At 36.4% G+C, this 21,008-nt stretch overlaps 1 protein-coding gene across 1 annotated transcript in view; it reads left to right on the top strand.

The window, feature by feature from the left end:
- The window catches only part of LOC121469887 (uncharacterized), a 292,449-nt gene that overhangs the window by 147,249 nt on the left and 124,192 nt on the right, over positions 1-21,008 (top strand). The window lies entirely within an intron of this gene.

Genomic DNA, 21,008 nt, shown 5'->3' with positions numbered 1-21,008 from the left:
AAGCTAAGATCTCTTTGTTATAAAAAGTTATCTTGCTTATTGCATTTAGTTGCTTTGGCAGTACCTGAATCCAGAGTGTAATTAGATATTGGCCATGTAATTTTTTTCCCCATTGTTATTAAAAGGATATGTGTGAATGTGTTTGGTAATTCTGTAGTGTTTAAAATCCAGATTTCATACTGTCATGGGAAGTGTCATGCTTTTGCTTCATAACCAGACAGTGTATGTTTTCAATAAAAACTTATTTAGGAAGGTACAACACATTCATCCTTGATATTTAAGCAAATTCACATTGCAGAATGATTAATTGCATTCAGCCTTTTCATCCACTTCTAATTTTTCAGGGGACATAATTGGATGCAAATTGGCCAGTGTTAATCATTAGATACCACTAATTAAAAACAGAAGCTGTAGGTAATGGTATGATTATTGGTAGAAATAAATTAAGTAGATCAGGTAACACTTTTCTTCAGGGACTCATGACTTGCGCCTGAGCCTCATTAAATTCCAACATGTGAAGGTGCCCTGCTGGTAGAGGCTGCAGGAGAGCTGTATTTATAAATAACTTAAAAGTAACATAGGAGGGCAGTGCCTGAAAAAGGTGGTGTGGGACATTCCTGTGGCTCAAGGACTTAGCAGTTTAATGAATTAGAAACTTTAAAAAAAACCAATTTAATTAGGTGAAAACTGATTTTGCATAACAAAAAGCCAGTTGAAAGAGAAACTAAAGGCATTTATTTTCTTACAGTGTTTCTGAAGCATACTGAAATCCCACATCCTGAAAATTCAGTGAATACCTTTGTATCTAAAGAATTCATTTCATACTTAGTCTTTTAAAACTGACTGTGATGTTAGATGACCTGTATACTGACTAAACTGGAAGCTTACTGAAAAAACTGTGATCATTCATTCAAATCAATAAGTCTGTTTTGTGTGAGGATTCAGAGAAGATAATTTCCTCATGAAGAATCTTCTGACTTGGCTTTTAAATTGCTTTCAAAATACACTGATGACCAGTGTACCCTTTCAATCCTCTGCTTTGGTTTTTTTTTTCCATCATAATCACCAAAGCTCATCTGGAATAAACATTAGTAATAACTTCCTTTAGGGGATTAATACAGTGATGGAAAAGACCATTTATGTGATTCAAAATACTGATACCAAATAGAAGATACTAATAGTACATACTGCATGCTGTTCAGTCTTAAAGAGATAGTGAATTAGGTATTTTTGTGGTGGGGGGCAGGTGGGGAAAGAGCCATGAATGAAAACATTGTAATTTTCATAATTCCTTCCAGTTCTCCACTGATGCAATGTTCACCAGTGGTGTAGGCAGTGCCTTGGAGCTAAGATCATGCATCTGTTTTCTGGGTGCATGACTTCTGTCCAGCTGCTTTGCTCAGGCACTGTTCTTTTCTGCCTGCCAGCCAGAGTGAAGGACCTGCACAGATGGCAATGCCCATCTCTTTGGAGGCAGAGGCAGAGGATGGAGCTGTAACAACCAGAATTAGTGCCTAAACTTAGACCTGTGCATACCACACATTTACATGTGTACAACATTTCATCTCTTTGATAATGGCTGCTCTTATATAAACTAAGAGTTGCAATTGCTAGTGTGAAATCAACATTGTATCACCACTCATCCACAAACAAAAGCAATGGCTTCAGCATAAAAAAGCAGGAAGCTGTATCCTCTTTGTTCCTCCCAGGAATCCTATTTATGAACCCTGTCTATAGGGTGACTTCTCTGCCTATAAAGAAAGCCAGTTTTTAATTTTCATTGCAAGTTAAAGATAGTAGGTAAAAATCACTGTTGAAGTGAATACCAATGAGTTCTTCAACATGCAAACTCAATACTGTCAATGCAACAAAACATTTTAGGTGTAAACAAAGCTATTAGTGTGTTTTGTATCTACATGGTCAGTGCAACAGCTGCCACTGCTCAGGTGACAGTCTAGAGTTAAACAGGCTAATGAGTCAATCCATCACCATTAGAAATCAGTGGAAAGGCTTCCATTGGCTTAGTGAATAACTTCATCAACTGTCATCGTAGCAAATACTCTTTACCTGTGTATTCAGAAGAGCAAAATAATGAGCAATAACAGAATCTCTTCAAGCACATCTGGGCTGTTCCATTGAACAAAAGGGTTACCTAGTGGAGAATGAAGATTCAGGGTGCCTCCTCTGAAACACTGCCAGTCTGCATGTACCAAGATGGGAAAGACAAGTAGTAGCTCCTTTTGTTGTGAGATCACCAAAAAGGTGGACAAAGTCATATGTTTGGTTTTCCAAGCAGGAACCTGGTTAAATCTCACCCTGATTGAATGAGACTTCATAAGCCTATTTGGCCTGCTGTTGCTGTGGGTTATATAGCACTGCTGAACAAGCACTAGAGTAATTCAATACATGTTTCAGATCTTTGTTGCTTCTATGACATATGGCTCTCTCTGATAAAAAAATAATAAAATATCCATTAATTAATCAATCCTTTTTTTTTGTGCTAATAATTCTACATTGTTTTTATGTGGCTATGAAGAATATTATTCTGGGTTTTATAGGTGATGACTAATATTTACTAAAGTTTATTTGAAATGGTTTTCTAGAATGCACTGCCAATTTCATGTCACCTATGCTTTTGCACTGAGTAAGACAGTATTCTCTTTCTCAAAGGCCAGAAGCTTGTATCATCTCAAATGCTCAATATCTTTGATTTTTTCTGAAGAAAACTGCCATGGCACCCTTGGTGGCATGAAATATTTAACACAGCTTGGATGTGATGCATGGCTTTATGCACCTTGTCATTGCTAAAAAAATCATTAAGACGCATTACTATGTCTGTATTATAAAGGTTTACCTTGTCTTACTGTGACCTAAAAGTTGATGTTCAGTAGCAGGTCTGATTGATTTTTTCTCATGCACCAAACAGAGACTTTATTTACATTTTGTGAACTGTTAGAAGAGCTACTAAATTTTTTGAAATCATATCATTAATGCCTCAGTCACAGAATTTCAAACTTGTTCAGACACAAGAGGGGGAAAAATAGATAATGTCAGTCTTATGTCAAACACAATTTTTTCTTCTTCTCCTTCCTCCTTCTACTTACATCAGCACTTGTCTTTGTCACAAACTGCACTGACTTTTTCTGACATTGCAATGACTCAAGTCAAAAGAAAGAGGTGGGGGGAGCAAAAGAGCTATGGAAAAGCACTAAAGCCCTGAAGTGACCAGGAGCTGAGATCCTACTGTGTGAATCCTGCAGGTCCATCCTACTTTGAGCTGACTCTGCATTAATTCCTCTCTCCACCTAAACCAAGGAGAGGGAGAAAGAAGGGAGTAGAGTTTTTTCCTTCCAAATTCTTGTTTTTCATGTATTTGCTGTTGTAAAATCTGATTGGTATGAATGTGTCGATGGAGTTAAACCTGAAAACATATATTAAGAGAGGAAAAAAAGTGGTGCAATAGACTGTAAGCATACAAATACATCTTGTTGTAAATGCAGCTAACATTTCAATGTTAACAGTCTGCCACATAACTCAAACTGACTCAAAAGGACAGATCACTAATGATTAGGATAAGATCATGTTAAGTTTAGAGACTTGGATCTTTTGACAATTTTTTTTCTGCAAATGATAGTCTCAGTATTGCACAATCTATAGCCCTTCCAATTGTGTGAAAATGTCATGCTTTTGAAGTGCAAATAGCAGTGATTTCTTTGCTTTATCCACAGTAATTAAAGCAGGGCTTCCTTGCCCTGCTGTATATGTATATCCTCTATTTTGTCTTTCAGAAAATCTGTTTTACTGCAATAGCCTTGTAATTGGAAATCTTTGCTTATCTACCCCTTGTCCTTCTTTCTTCTTTTTTGAAGATTTTAGTATTTAATGTTTAAGATTGTTTCAGAATTTTGAAGATTGTGTCTGTGGGTAAATGCAAGTGAGCTTTCCAACTTTAAAAAAACACAGCTTTTTGAGCTATACTAACCACTTATAACATTAAATTTATATCATTATTACTCAATATCTGCAGTCTTAATCAGAAAGTGGTACCCCAGGTGTCCTGTTCTGATTTTCAGTAAGTTGCTGTTTAAGCTCCTGTAGATTTCATACTTTTGGCAGATACAATATCAGGTGAAATATTTCATGAGTTTAAGTCTTTATTCTTTTGTTTAGCTTTTTAAACAAAGCTCCCTTTCTTTTATATGTCAGCAAAATTAAGCTACCTGTATCTAATTGCAGACATGAACCAGCATGGCCTAGTTTCCATACAAATTTAATCCAGTGTACTGTATATTATCCATGACTCAAAATAGCATAACAAAAAAAGCCATCAGAGTTTTCCATTAGGAATAAAATAGCTGCTAGATAAGATAAATATTCAAGACAGATTATAGCGGAAATTAAAATTTTATAATTGGACTTCTACAATTAAATTCTAAATTGAGAAAGTTTCTTCCCATTCCATCTATTCTTCATAGACACCATTTATTACAGCTTTGTGTAACTCGTAGAGAGGAAAATTCATTAAAGGTTTTTTTTAAAAGGATTATTATGATGCAAATTGTTGCTTGTAATATGTGGTGCACAATGCTGCTGAGAAAGAAGTTAATTAGAAGAAGAATGGACAGCTCAGTAGACTATAAATGGGAGAAGATGCCTTTTAATTGTAAGGAAGGCAAATTTTAAACTAGCTATGTCTTGGTGGTCTCATTTTTTTTCCAGTAAAGACAAAAATCACCATATCTGATAAAAATGATCATTGTTCATAACAGCAATGTCTTTTTCTGAATCCTTCCTTGTTGGGAGCATAGATTAATTAGTAATACCAAATAAACATTATGACACTTCCTATGTAGTTAGAAAGTATCTTTGGTCTTTGAACACAAAGGAAACAAAAAGGAAAACAAAGAGGAAACAAGAGCTTCCCAGCTCATTTGCAAAGAGGAATGCTTGTGCTAACATAAGCCCTAAAGAGACAGCACTATGCTTTATTTAGCAAGCTGTTTCTTATTGTGTTTTTAAGGGCTCAGTGTCTTTCCTTCTTAGGTCCTGTATGAGCACAGAACACAAATGACCATTCTAATGACCTTTTATAGTTCTGTGCTTCTTGGTGGCAATTTTAGGGGTAAGCAAATCGTAGGCATGAAAAAATCCTTGGGGTAAATATGAGGGGAAAGATAATTGGTACTGAAAGCAGTATATGCAGAAGCACTTCTCACATTTGGAATGGAGGCAGCCTGTAGAGATGGGAACATGATGGAGAGGACAGATGCACACTGGAAAGGAATACAAGAAAACCGGGGGGATATACAAAGACAAAAGTGAAGTTTCACCAAGCTGATCTACTGGCAATTATGCTAGAAGACTGGATTACTAGGTAACCCTGTACTGTGGACAAGAAATGCAAAAACACCTGATCTAGTGTCAGAGCTATGAATCCTTCTTACTTTTTGATTTTCTAGAAATTCAAATTTTCAGTTTTGCATAAAGGCTTTTCTATCTCCACCTCATCCATTACTTTCATCTCTCTCAGATGTGGAAATATGGAATATGTATCAGAAAGCACCAGCCACAGAAAAATATTGCAGCTGCTGTTTGATGGAATGAAATAAGGTAGTAAATACTGAATAAATAAATCATTGTAGCTGAGAGTTAGAGATACTAAAAGACCTGTCTGAATTATGATGCTCTCTTTGCATACTGTTTGGCTGTGTTTGCCTGAGAATATAGGTGCTTTAATGCAATGGTAAATGAAAACAGAGATTCTCAAGTTCTAACAGGCAAAGGGAGCTTGTAATGTAACTTACACTGATATATCTTTTGTCAGCAGTGACTCTTGCATAATTCATTGTTCCCTTTATTGTTTCCAGAAAAGAAAAAAACTTGCATACTACTATCCTATCATATTAGATGTATATGCTTACTGAAAAATCTGTACATCATACTAATTAGTCATCTCTACTTACAGGCTAACTTTTAAGACCTTAAATTTCCTTTCCATCACGATGGTGTTCCTGATGTCATTAAGGAAATGCCTCTTAATGAAATGTGAATACCCCAGAGTGCTGGTCTACAGTGTCTTTGAGCAATGGCTCAGAGCACTACTGTGTGATGCCCCAGAGTAAGCACGGCAGTGAGGAATTCACTCTGCAGCTGGGGATGCTGTGAGCCCCACTCTGCCGGCTCTTCTGCTCTTGCTGCTGCACTTACATTTCTGATACTGATTACGACATGGTCTTATATATATATATGGGACTGTTCTGTAGATGTCACAGTCTTACTATATTTGTGGTTCACTGGAAGACCGTTAGCAAAGACATAGATTAGCAAAACAGGATTTTGCTCTGTTTGTTTACAGTTCTTATGCTGCTCTGGATTTTGATATACTCGGGATATAATTTCTTGGGATAATTTTTGTGATAGTACAAATAAAGATTTAGCTGAGAAAGCAGAGATCCTTTTTCCTCACTAATAAACATTCTTTTGGGTCATATCTCTAATATGAAAATGCTAGAATTTTTTGTGGTTGGTTGTTAGTTTTAAAAAGTAGCAAAAAGCACTTTCCCAGTTTAATAATCTTATGAAAAAGTTCTGTTTTGAACATACATCAAAATTCGTGCATTCACAGGTATTTGAAGTATAGAAGTTTAAACACCCATTAAAAAAGAAATATTTTATCAGTCAAGTCTCTTAAAGACAGCCAAAGAGGTTTCCTGACACATAGGGAAAGAAATCCTCAGTTTCTAGAACCATTAGGGAAACTCTCTGCTTAATGATGACTGTTCTGGAAAGCTGTTAAAGATTCTGAAAGGAGTTTACCTTAGAAACCACTCTGTGATAGCAAATATAGCAGCACAATTTTGAGTATGTAAAGGTAGCTATGATTAATAATGTACATAGTTTTGATATGTATTCTACTCTTTTTATTTCCAGTGCACTCTTGCTGGTAGTGACAAGAAAGAAGTTAAGGATACCGAGAAAAATAGCTAATTTAGACATTGCCAATCTCTAAAAAAAAATAGAGAACTGTTTATACTGTTACAAGGAAAATAAAAGTTATTCATTAACAGTTTTAAAAGTCTTTACCACATTTCAGAATTGACTTGAAAGAGTAATAAAACACAAGAGCTTACTGTGTTTTGAGTACAATCATCTATGCTTATTGTCAAAAACTTACAAGTACTGGAGAGGGGATGTCTTGGCTGGAATAATCTGCAAATCCATGCTTGAGTGAACCCAAGAGACCAAGGAACTGAAATAGTGAACCAGGTGCATTAACAATGACAGGCCGTCAAAGAGCAACACATTTATTACGTGTCAGTTTTTGGCTATCTGAATAAGATGCTGAATGTTAAAACTACATTGAGATTTAGGCTCATGCTGTGAATATGCGAGTCATAAATAAGTCTCTACTGACAGTGGTTGTCTGGTATGTCACAAAAATGAAGGGCTGGCCCCAGGGAGAAAAGCAGGGAGCCTGTAGAGCTACGTGAGGTCCTGTCTTTGCAGCTGTGCAGCACTACTGTGGTAACTCACCTGGTAGGGGTGAAATCTGTGGATAATATAGTTGGTCGGGCTGATTTCTTTGTCCTTTTGGAGGAAGAGGCATGAAAATGTATAAATTTCATAGAATTTATATTTTATTTAATCTAATCTGTTGCAAAATGTGGGCTGAGAATGGTAGGAAGTGATGCTGGTAAACAGTGGCTAAAATCACTTCTCACTGCTTCTGTCAAGTGACAACAATGGGTTGTTCATCCCTGCTCATTTCTAAAATCAGTCAGTAAAAATTACTCTGCATACTTGCTCTCTGAACGATGACTGAGATTCAGCCATTATTTTTAGGTTTCGAAGCCAGTGAAACAGAAACTTCTAAATGAGACTGAGTGACTCAGTAGTACTATGTGTGCAAGTTACAAATGACCTTGAAAATGTGAATGGCATGCTAGAACTGTTGGATACTGCTTTTTAGATAATGACTCTTTTCTTCTTCCTGAATAGCACCTTCCAAAATTAGATTGCTCCCTGGTTAGTGTATTGACAGAACACTTTTATATGTTTAAAGCTGAGAACAGCTAATATGTATAACAGAATTAATTTAATAATTTAACTAAATAATTATATCCTCAAGAAACAGCCTGATGTGATGATATGCCAAAGTCAACACAAAGAACTTTTAAAATCTGCAGTGATTTAATTAAATAAGCACATTTATTACTTGCATATAGAGATCCTATTATTTATAATTAACTTTCCAAATAATGTATTTTGCAGTCCTTCAATTTCCTCTATATCATTCTGCCTCATTGATAAGTCCAGTCACATTTGATGGCCAGAATCTGGCATTTAAATATGACCACAGTAGACAGAACAATCATTCTTTAAAGAACTTATTCTGAATGACATATTTAAAAGTCTTAAAATCAGTGCCAACAGCCACTTTTGCCTGTAGCAGTCATTGCTCTAGCCATTGTGAGGCCAAACACATTTTATTATTATTTACTATATTCTGATTAATTTTATCCACAGCTTAAGGAGAACTAAACTCTTTGGATGCCTTCTCATAGGAAGCAGTAGCCTGGAAACCTTACAGATAACAGAAAAAAATTCTGGTTTTAATGGTAACTGTCAGTGAAAGAGTAAATTCTTTTTAAGTTATTTAAATTTGTATCAAAGACCACATACAATCTTATTTTATCATCAGTCCATCTCACTATCTAGATTCTGCTCTGCCTCCAACTCAGTTGTCGATCCTTCCTTCTGACATTCCTGAGAAATACTCAGGAATGTCAGAAGAATAATGTAAACGAGTTTTTGTGAATCTTGTACTTTAAGTGTCTCTGTTCACTCATCCTCTTCTGAAGCATGGAAAGTGATGTGTGCTTCTTTCTCATGAGGGGAGTTCAGCAAAACTCCTGTAAAACTTGCATGAAAGGTTATAGTACATGAGAATTGAATCTCTCCTTATCAAATTGCCTTTATCCTGCTTCCTCCAGGTATATCCATCACAATTTTTCCTACTGTTTGGTTTCATGACGTGGCCTAGTTCTCTGTTGTCAATCCACTTCCAAAAGGCAAGAATGGGTGAAAGAGAATTGCTTGAGAAAAGAGACAGGAGAAGGGCATACAGGAAAGTGGAAGCTGCTCTGGAGTCAGTGTTTCTCCCTTTTGCCCTCATTATGCACCAGCTTGCTACTGAAATTATTAAAAGTAGATGCTGGGTTTGTTTCTGATTAATGTTTCTTTTTGCCTTAATGGCCTTATGGCCATATAAACTTAATATTCACTGTTCCTAAAATGCTGATGTTAAGTGTTTCAAGAAATACATGTTAAGTGCTTTAAGAAATACATGTTTTCAGGAGGAAATATAGAATGCAGAGGAGAACAAGTTAAACACAGTCTTTAATATCTGGGCTCAAGGTACAAGTTCTACAACAAAAGTCATGGTTTTGCCCAGAGGTACATTTCCATACCTTAATCAAAGAATAAGCAAGTATATGGCTGGTATGGATGCCTGGATGCTTCTGCCAGCAACTGTTGTCTCAAGAACTCAGTCCTTTTCATCAGAATTGTTACTCTCCAGTTAAGTAGAATATAGGGTGCTGATGGACCCTTGGGAGTGGTTCCTCCCTATTATATGGCTTCTATTTTTGCTTAGTTGTGGTTTTAGGCACAACACTGCTGTTGACATTTTGGTTACCTGTTTTGTGTGGGATTGAGCCACAAAGTGCTTACCATACATTAATATTATTAGAACTAGTATTCAGTTGCATTTGCTTAGAAATTTAACATTTTTTTTCTGAGCTGAAACCACTTGTAAGTTAACATTGTAGTATTTTTTATTCTACGTCTCTGCCCAAAGGTATATTCATTTCCTCTAGGTGTATCTGATAGCAATTCTTTGCTGGGTGTGATGAGGTGCTTTTGTAAATGTGGGTCCACTGATTGTACTGACATTAAAAAGAAGCAGAAGAAGTCATGCTGTTTTGACTGCCTAATGAAAAAATACTGGCATACTGGCTGCAGAAAAGCTTTCTGCTAACAAACAAATAAAAAGTCTAACTGAATTGGGAAAAATAGTAGTGATTTAAAGGTTCAGCTTCACTGAAGTACAATAAGTCTCTTGGAAGTGATGGAGCAATCTTGTGAGACCTAAATCTTATCTGTGATACCTTCTATTCAGATATTTAGTGCGTGAAATACTCATCTTGTCAGAGTCATGATGAATTCTATGATTTTTATGTAGAATGTTGCTGTAAGGAGCTGTATTTTTTGACTGTCAGGTGAAAGTGTGGTATATAAGCAAACTGATTTTGTAAAGCAACATCTGTTTGCTTTATAGGGCCTTATTCCAGTAAAAGCCTCTACAAAGTCATAAAAAGAGATTAATTTGGGGTAAAGCTCATTCCTCTTAATACAGCCCAAAGGCAATAATTAAACTTTTCCAAATGAAAAGAAATTCATTTGGAATAGTTATGGTAAATAAAACATCGAGATGTGGATGAACGTGTTGGATGTGGCAAAAGAGACTTGGCCGGGTTAAAATGGTACTGATAAAAACCTTTACATCAAAGTTTGATCCAATCTTTCTCATATTTTTTGTTTGGAAAATGGATTCACCTTTTACTCCATGTCTTGAAATGTCTTCTATTTCTAAGCAAACACACTGGAGACAGTTGTGCTTACTGGACAACTCTTTGGGGCTTTCACGTTTGTTGAGAGTCCTCTAAACTTGCACAAGCCTTGTGGTATCTCCATATTCAGTTGATGCTCACACATACACCGAACAACAACTTTTCAATTACTGTAATTTCCATTACACTGTCAGACTGTGAAAAAAATGCTGTAGATTTAAATGTGGGCAAAGAATGAAGTGTATGATCCAGACTCCAGTGAAGTCAGTGGTATTTTTTTTATTTAGGAAGGCAATTTTCAATTAATTCAGGCCATGTGTGAAAAGCAGATGTAAAAGTTAAATGGGAATTGGTACTTTAAGGTATTGATAACTCGCTCTCACTGAATCCCATGTCAATGAACTCTAGCACAGTTCCCAAGCACTTGCATGATTAGCTATTTTACCTTTGTTTATCACTCTGGTGTTACTATTTCTCACATTTTCCATATGATAATGAGATAATGAAAAATAATCCCTTATGTGTACCATATGTAACATAAAAGTTGTACTAAAGCACTCCTGTTAAATTAAAATTACTGTTACATTACCAGACATCAGATATTATGCCTTTCTAGCAAATGGGAAACCAACTCTGTTATTGCATATACTCTTTTTGTTGATGACAGCAGTAAAATGCATTCAGAACCATATGAACCTCTGACTTCAAGCCTAAGGCATGTGACTGGTATACCAACCTGCTGTTTTCTAGAAATTAAGTGTGTGGTAAATCCCTGAAGCATTTCACATCCACCATTTCTTTTGACAGTCTTTCACAGGACTTCACTGATTAATTATCAGACTGAGTATGCCTGAACTAAGTCATTAATTTTGTCTGAAAAGGTATAATTCCAACCACTTTCTCTAGCAAGATGATATTGCCTGCATTATTAAATACTTTCCCTAGTGCCTGTCATACATAAACCCTCTGCTCCCTAAGCACAGATCCCTTCTATTTACCTGCCCTTCACAGATAGAGACAGTAAACTAAGATGAGATTTTGTACTTCAGGTGTCCTTTGGAAACAATTTGTTTTTCCGAATCTAGAAGAACAGTAAAAGATGAAATTTGGATACTTTGATGGTTTTTATTGTGTTAGAAGTGTTCATACTTAGCTTTTTGAATACAAATTTTTGCAGAATTTAGCAAGTTCCCCATTTTCCCCGAAGGAGCTCCCAGGCCTCTTAACTGCAGCCCAACAATGATGAAGTGAGTAGGAAGAATGGAGACATACTGAAGAAAGAGGGAGTTAAAATGTACTTATTTTTGCTATAAAAATCATAGTATGTTAGGGACTTTTGGCAAATAGTTTGTTATCATTTTAAATTAAAGTATAAATACAGGTTTTATTCTATTGGCATAGAGAGACCTTAATTTATCTGGTGTGATTTTACATGAAGCAATAAACTGCTGAGGCCTTTTTTATGAGCATGTTGTCAGACTAATATAAACTTTTACATTCAATAGAAGAAATAAGGATCCTGAGCTTTATTAATTTAGGGAGTGTTCCCTGACCAATAGTTGGCCTGAAAGGATCCATATTATCTACTGGACAATGTAAAGCAGTACAGGACATACAGTCATGGCATATGTAACCCTTTAGAAGTGCAGTGTGTATGATTTTAATCCCCTAGTTATAAACACCAAATCTTGAGTGAAATGTGGAAGGCAAGAAGAAGACTGCAGTTTCTAAAAACAAAGAGAGCTTTAGTTTGCAAGATAATATACTTCTTCTGGGGTAAATGTCTTTTTAATAACTGTTCATGCAGCACAAAGATCTGAATTAAGACCTTTCTTTCAGTTTTATGCAGGGGACACTTGTGCTCAGTCACAAGGACTTCTATGGAAATCAGGCACAAATGGATTGAATGTCTATGAGGTAATCCTCCACAATTAGACTTATTAATTATTTTGCACTGTTTTAACATTGCTGTCAGTAAAACTTTTTATTAATTTTTAATTAATAAATTTTAATTATTAAAAATGTTGTTTGCCTTCTTTACGGTAGACATGGATTGACTAGATTTGATTGAAAGTATAGATTGGGCAGCAAAACCAAGCAGTATGATGGCTGAGTAGGCAGAAATCCACCTTGGCTTTTAAGTTCTAGATTGTTTGCAGTGCTGGCTTTGGAAACATCCCCTCTGCTACTTTAAGTGTGTAAATGGCAGACATTGAAAACTGGTGCTACCGGAGCAGGGAACATGAAATCTCTTGACAACAAAAGTGAACTTTCTTTAGAGCAGAAGTAGCACTTAAAAAGATCCTAAAATGCTGCCATGAACGTATTAATCCTTTAAATGTGATGAATAATACAAATAGCCAGTAACATATTCATCTAGACTACCTAGGAAATAAAAAGGGTATTTCATAAAAATTGAGATTGTTATAAGTAAGGGACATTGCAAGAAGACAGCAGAAAGGAGACTCCAAATAAGAGTGGGTTGAGGAAGAGTTTATTTGACAGAGAAACAGAAAAGCTCATGCCAAAGATAGGGAGAGCTGAAGAGCTAGATGAAGTTAAACTGATCCCAGCTAACCTTTGAGTTTAGTTAACCTCTAAATGAAAATTATCTGTATCTGTCTCAGAAAGTCTGCAAGCTAAAATTAACAGAAGCTGTGAGATTGCTTTACAAATATATTAAAGTGGCTCTGCTACTGCTCAAGCATTCAGTTTTAGCCACTGTTGTATATTATAAGGGGCTAAAATGGCTTCTGCTGCAAGCCTTTGGCTTGTATGTGCTTCACTGAGATAATTCAGTGGGGAAAAAAAGAAGTTAAGTTTTATCAGTCAGTCATGGTGAAAAACATAAGAAGATTAACCCATATTTAATTGTATCTTTTGAAGAAAGATTTTTTTCCCTATAAAAAGGCTAGCAAGATGGAACACTTAAGATTATCAAGATGTTTTGGTACTGTGTACTCTAATGCACACATTATATGACCACATAACTACATGGAATATTTTTCAACCCATAGTCTTAGTATTTTACAGAAATTAGCTGGAAATATGTAGTTGAGTTTGAGATGGCTCTGACACTATTGCCAGGTTAAAATGAGGAACATGTTCAACTTGGATACATGTATTTTATATTTTTAAATATTTTTGTTATTTTAATATTGTTTTATAAAAAAAGTAAAGATCAGACCAGAAAAGAAGGGTTATCATTGTGGGAGGTTCCTGGTATGGGCAATCGGAAGGTGCAGATGGTAGTGGTTGAGCATTCTTTAAAACCTAAATGGTTTTCCATGCACAACACATGTTGATTTACAAGCACAGGCACAAAAAGTAGTGTGATTAAGGAATTTATTTTCATTCATTGTACCCTGTAGGCAAATGTCTTCAATATTTAACCAAGAGATCAATGAAAACAAATTGTTCACTGACAACCAGCTAGTTACTTTGCTTCAGGTGAAATACTGCTCTAAGTACTTTACCATTATGAAGACAATTCTCTCTCTTTATTTTCCATTACTTCCTGCATTTCTTCTCCTCCCTATTTGTATTACCTCTCCTTCAAGAGTCTCCTTACAAGATAAAACTGGAACTGTGTGGAAATACAAACCAGTTGGTTGCTAGAGTTACATATCAGTCAAGCTCCAGTAGGGAGCTGTGCGTTTCAGTTTCATGCACACTGATAACTGTAATTCCAAAATGAAGTATAGGGCCCAGAGTGTACAAAAGTAGTTCAGGATGATCTGCGTGCAGTGTTCCCAGCTGTCCCCAGTGCTATTTCACTTGTGTGACAGCATTTTATTCTTTGCTGGGCTAAGAATTTCCCAAGGATCACTACTTGCCAGTACTGGAGAGGGCACAGCTCCTGTAAAAACGATGTCAGCATTTCTAAGGAGGTAATTGTTCCTTCTCAGAGCCATAGGTCAAGTCCGATACTCTGTATGATTTTTTTCATAGAATGTAGGTAACGATGAGAGACTCCTCTCTTGTCATATTCTCTCCTTGCTATGGGAAATGTGACAGTAGTTGTGAAATTCTTTAAATAGCTATCAAGCTGGGACACAGTACATTTCAAAGTTGCTATATACCTTAGAAACTAACCATCTTTTTATCTGTTGTGCCCTCGTGGCTTGCCAAGTGGCAACACATTGTCAGCTTACAGAATTCTCCATGAGAATTGTTTGGGCAGTGATTTTTTCTGAGGGTCATAGACAAGGAGCTTTTGTTCCTTTTAAGCCATATTTATAAAATCTGAAGAAGCTGACCCATGTGGTAGGCTATCAGCTTTCAACATCACACCAGTATTGAGAACATCTAGCATTCTACATTATTGCTTTTGTTAAGAAACGGCCTCCTTTGTTCAGCTCTCATATGCCAATTGCTGGTACTAAATCCTAGTAGAATGACAAATCATTCTTAAGGAGTAAATGCATTTTCCATCTATTTTCAGCAGTTACTCCTTCAGGTGCAAACAAGAAAACAACTGAGAAACAGTTTCACATCAATAAAAAATTATATTTAAATATAAACTGTTTCTGACTGCCCTCTATAGATATTCTGCTCTGTCCTAGAAGCTTTTTTGTTTTCTAGGATTCTATGGTGCTTTGTTCTTTACAAACACAAAAGCAAAATGTATTTCCTGTAGCACCTTTTCAAAAAAATCTATAGTCATTATTTGTCTAGGTATGATCCTTGCTTAGTTAATAGAAATCTAAGTGCTCTAATAAAAATTAAGTTCTCAAAAATTTTATAGAGAATGTTTTGCAGAAGTTCCTTATTTTCAGATAATTTTCTTGCTTTTATGAAATATGACTTCAGAGAAAGTGTCATTACCAGAATTGGTAGCATTAATTCAGAAGCATGAAATAAAAGTGGAAAAAAATAATATTGTGCTGCTGAAAAATCTTAAATGGGCTCTGAAGGCATGTCTTGAAATAGGGAAGGACACTAGTAAAGTATTTTTTAAAATTAAATATTTATTTTCAGATTTCATTATGCATTGCAAATATTTTTCCCTTAAATTAAATGTTACACTTCCATTTATTTTAATAGCTCAGTATTCCACCCTGTTGATTATTTAGGAAATGCCATCCTAATAGCAGGGTAAAACAGAATTGGTCAAACAGATCTTTAAGGGAAGATATAAATTAACATGGCAATTTTGACAGCAAGAAAATTTCAGCAGTTCAGATACACTGAGGTTTTGTCTCTAGGTGCTGTGCGTCTTGCTCAGTTTTCAGTCTGTCTTTGATGGAAATTTCTAATCGCTGTCACCATCTGGAATGCCTATACCTACTAATAATCATGTAAGAAGGGTGGTTTTGGGTCAGGTCAGATGTTCATCTAGTCTGGCATCTTGTCTTTGTGGCAAATGCTTAGGGAATGATCTTCCAGAGATGAGGTATCCAGAACTTTTCTGAGCAACCTGTTCCTGTGCCTCAGTACCCTCTGAGTAAAGAGTTTCTTCCCAACATCTAATCTGAATCTCTCTTCTTTTAGTTTAAAACCAGTGATAGGCTCTTGTCCTATCACTATCTGCTTGAGTAAAAAGTCCCTCTCCCTCAAAGCGGTTTTGTAAGCCCTTTTTAGGTACTGTAAGGCTGATCTAAGGTCTCTGGATTCTTTAGCTCAGGCTGAACACCCACAGGTCTCTCAGCCTTCTTCATAGGAGAGGTGTTCCAGCTCCCTGACCATCTTCAAGGCCTTCCACTGCACTTATTTTTACAGGCCTTTCTTGGCTGAGAAATCCAGGCCTGGATGCAGTACTCTGGGTATGGTCTCCAAAGGGCAGAGTAGAGTCTAATTCTCATATAGACCAGAAACATTATATAAAATAGAATAGATACAGATTATATAGTTTTCCTCATAAATCCCTAGTCCTGCTATCTAGGTATATTTGCTCCTATTATCGTGTCTCTGAAATCCATCTATTAATCACAATTTCACAAAGCTGGTTTTCCTGTTTTATGCAGCTGTAACTCCACAACATTGTGTCCCATACCTGTTTTCTATAAAAAGGTAGGTTAAGCAGTACTCACCTTCCAGATTTTCTGGTCTTGATTCAAAAAACTTAACTTTATTACCTCAAAAGTATCATCTATGCATACCTTTCACATTAGGTTTTCCCATTTATGTTCATTTCCCCCTCATTCCTATTAGTGTTGTATCGTCATGACATAGTTCCAGTCGATTATTTGCAGGCTGTTAGTCTGAACACTAGACAGAATGTATATTTGACAGCAACCAACTGGGCTGGTAATCCATAATTTGTTGAAAGCAACGGACACAGGGCATTAGGAGATGGTAAATGAAGTGCTGGTGTAGCAGTAATTACAGACTCAGCAGCATTGCCAGATTAAGGACTAAAGTTGGCTTTAAAGTCTGTTTAAATGGTTTATGTAATTCAGCTAGGGTAGCTTGCAGTTGAATAAAACCTGACGTGGAAATTGTAAACTCAAATATCAGTTTCCTTCTGAAAAGAGTTCAGACAAGAACTGAGAACACAGCAATCATTAGAGAAGTTCATTCTGCCAGATATGGTTAGGTAATTAATCAAACATATGCATTTTCAGCTTCCAAGGGTTTATTTTTTGAATTAGTTGAATTTTTATTTTTATGATATATGACCAATGAAATAGTGCTTGCTAGTATTTTATGAAGCTGTCAAGCAACAGCTACTCCCCATATATCTATAAAATGTGGTGCCATGTTGCAGATTGGTGTGAGACTATAACCAGATGAACAGTTAAACTTTGAAATTAGTTCTGGGTCCTCATATGAGTAGCTCTAAGTGACTACTCTTAAAAATATTCTTCAGTCTTTCAGGCGACACTGAAGCTTGGTCTCCTGAAGGCTCATGGCAGATGAAAGCAAAAGAGGGAAATAACAGAGCCTATAAAAATTCAAATGGATATTAAATGAAGTTTTCAGCAGTGTTGGTGCTGTATTTCTTAGACTATCAGATTACTTTATGGGCCTTCACTCACTTCATTTGGAGCTTTCTCTGTGTTCCAAATTCAGAAGTTGAAGAAGAGGTTACTGGCCCATCAGCACAGCAAATGGATTGTAATTGCTTCAGCCCCCAAAGGTAATAACATTTTCCTTCAAGTGACAGGTCTGCAAAGTCTTGTGGTAACCAAGGTCACCTGAAAAACTTTAATCCTGTCTAAATACCTCACTATGAGAAAGGAAGCCCTGTACTTAGGAGACCTTTCTTTCTTTATTAAAACCTCTGGTGTTCAATATTAAATTCTGCTCAGTTCAGATTTGCCTGTAGTGTATTTATCTTCCAGTACTGTATGCCTGTGCTTACTATTATCTATTGATTTTTTCCAGAAAATTAGTAAAACAAAAGATTTGCCATTGAATGTTAATGTTACTTTATGAGATGTAATGCAGTGTCATCCTCTGGATTATGCTTTGTCTTTTCAAGATCTCCTGTCTGTATCGGTGTTGTTCATTTTACAGATGTGTTATTGAATTTCTATGTACAGATAGAATTACAGAATCAAAGAATGGTCTGGGTTGGAAAGGACTTTACAGATCATCCAGCTCCAACCCCCCTGCCATGGGCAAGGACACCTTTCATTAGACAGGTTGCACAGAGCTCCAGGAAACCTGGCCTTGAACACTTCCAGTGCTGGGGCATCCACAACTTCTCTAGGCATATAATATTCTACTTTAATAGTGAACCATGCTAAAGCTAAATGGAACAAACTGGCAATAATTTCTCCCTGGGCTCAGACCTCTTTAGTTGCAATCTCAAGTGTTGTTGGCATTCACCACGATGGGATTTGCTCCTCAGAGGTTGTAACACAAAATAGAAAGTGTTACAGGCAATATTAGTATTATCATTTCTTGACCCGAGCAGCACAACGTTCAAGCCTATTTCATTATAAGGAAAATTGGATGTGTTTCCTTGATGTCACTTTATTTATAGAATCTGTTTTCCTGAACATGGGATGAATTAAATAGAGGCATCTTGTGTTTATAACCTCAAGACTTTTTCCACTAGCTTGTGATACAGAACACCCTTACTGTAGTTTCTAAGATTGCATTGATGATACTAAGCACTTTATGGGAGCTCAGATTTGGTTGGTCTTGAAATGCTCAGCCCCAGTACGCTGCTGCATGAAGGGAGCTTTATTTAGATAAACAAAATTGAACTAACTAACTAACTTTGTGATACATTTTATTAATAACTTTTCTTGGTTAGCTATACCAAGCTAAGTACTCAATTATGTGTGGTAAGAATGTACTACCTGGCAAAGTCCCAGTAACCTCTGTCTTCCTTTCAGCTGGGATAGAGCTCATTTTCTTCTCAGTAGTTGGTACAGTACTTTGTTTTGGATTCAGTATGATGTTAATAACGCCCAAATGCTTTGGTTGGTGTTTAGTAGTACTTGCCCCAAATCAAGGACTTTTAAGGGTCTCGTGTTCTGCCAGTGAGGAGGTGAACAAGAATATGGAAGGGAACATAGCTGGGATAGCTGACCCAAAAAGACCAAAGGGGTAACCCACACTGTAAAATGTCATGTCCAGTGTAAACTGGAGAAGTCCCCTGAAATGGGCCTGACTTGGGAGTGAGCTGCTCATTTGGCAGCAAGCGGGTTGTGAGCAATTGTATAATGAATCCCTTGTTCTTCTTAGTTTTTATCTCTCTCTCCCCCTCCCTCTTCTTTTTTATTAAAAATATTTTTTTTTTACTATTATTATATTTTACTTTGTTTCTATTATTAAGCTGTTCTTATGTCAACCCACAAGTTCTACCTTTTTTCCCCTGATTCTCCTCCCCATCCCACTGAGAGGCAGGGGGGTGTGGGCAAGCAGTCATGTTGTTAAATGGTGGCTTTCATGCTGAAATTCTTCAAAAATAATAGAGCCTGTTTGACACTCCTTTCCCTCTGTCATTCTTCACTACCTCCCTCTTTCTGTTAGCTTGCATTGCTGTATGCTTTTCTCTCTTTCACTTAAGTGTATTATATCTTAAATGGACAATACTGTATAGAGGGTAGTTTGGATTCTTGATAGAAATAGCATAAAATTTTTGGTACTTTCAACCTGAAGAAAATGAGGAGGAGTGCAGGTGAAAAATTGTTATTTATACTCTGTATTTTTTCTATAAATTAAATGAAGAGTGGGTGGGATAGGTATTACAGAAGCTAGTTTTAAGTGGGTTATTAAAACTAAAAGTGATAATTTCTATCAAAATGGAAGTGGGGAAAAATAAGTGTGGGAATTCCCAATCACTCTCAAGGCTGCTGTTTTTCAGAAGCTGTTTTAGAGTCTGCAACTTGATGAAATCTGTGTTGTGGGTTTACTCCACTGGTAATGAGACCTGTACTCAGGTGGCTTTGGTTCTCTTTTGGACTAGAATTGTAGAATTGGAGATCTTGGAAAAATCAGTACTCTTCAGAAATATGGATTGCTTGGGACTTTATATTCACCCCAATGGAGCAAGAATTCCATACTCTGAGCACCATTCAGTGTGGATCCCTGTTTTACTACAGCTGCCCTTGGGAGGACTGCATAAATCTCTTGTAAAGCGATACTCATAGTGCACCTAAGGGAACTTGACAGCTTTCTTATCCAGAGCATATAAACTACAGCCAACCAGACTGTAGAAAGGTGTTCACTCTTCAGAGATGTATAATTCACATGCCTTCTTGATCTATCTAATTGATAAATGGTACGAGACACTTTCCTTGTCTTATTTTCCAGGTAAAAAGGAATGAATGAGCAGAGTTTCTCAAAATGAAAATCCTTGAATTTGGTTTTTGTTTCTTGTCCAGTTTCCACTTAGCTTTGAAAGATCTTCTGTGATATTTTTACTTACTTTATGTCAACAAGTTATATATGTTCCAAGAAGTTTGATTTCTGCGCTATGTAGCTGTGAGAATCCTTCTTGGTACTGTGTCCTTATATGTTGCATGGAGTACTGTGTAAATTACAATTACAGTTCTTCCCACCATGTGGACAGCTTCTAAACTCTGTTACCTGACACAGACTTGTGTGCAATCAATAAAGTTGAAGCACATGTGGATTATCAGAAAATCTGTCAATTTACATTCTTCACTTAGTATTATGACTCCTTATGCTGCATGAATTAGATATAGACAACAGAGGAACCAGTGCTTAAAAGCTGCTAGACTGTAACTGTATGTTACTGGTTTTGAGTGGGGAAGGAGAAGAAGCAACCCCCAAAATCCTCCAAAGCCTGAAAAATACTAAAATCTCCTGTCTTTGTCCATATGACATTAGTCTTTGTTGTTGATATAAGCTTTTCAGATTTCTGCATTACGTTTCATGGCTGTTTAATGCAAACCATGATTTAAGTGTGCCCTGTGGAATAGCAGGCCTTGTCTACAAGGGAGAATTGCTGAA

The sequence above is a fragment of the Taeniopygia guttata genome, chromosome 4, assembly GCF_048771995.1.
Source record: "Taeniopygia guttata chromosome 4, bTaeGut7.mat, whole genome shotgun sequence".
NCBI lineage: Eukaryota > Metazoa > Chordata > Aves > Passeriformes > Estrildidae > Taeniopygia > Taeniopygia guttata.
Note: the sequence above shows the minus strand (reverse complement) of the source record. Positions and strands in the feature narration are given on the sequence as shown.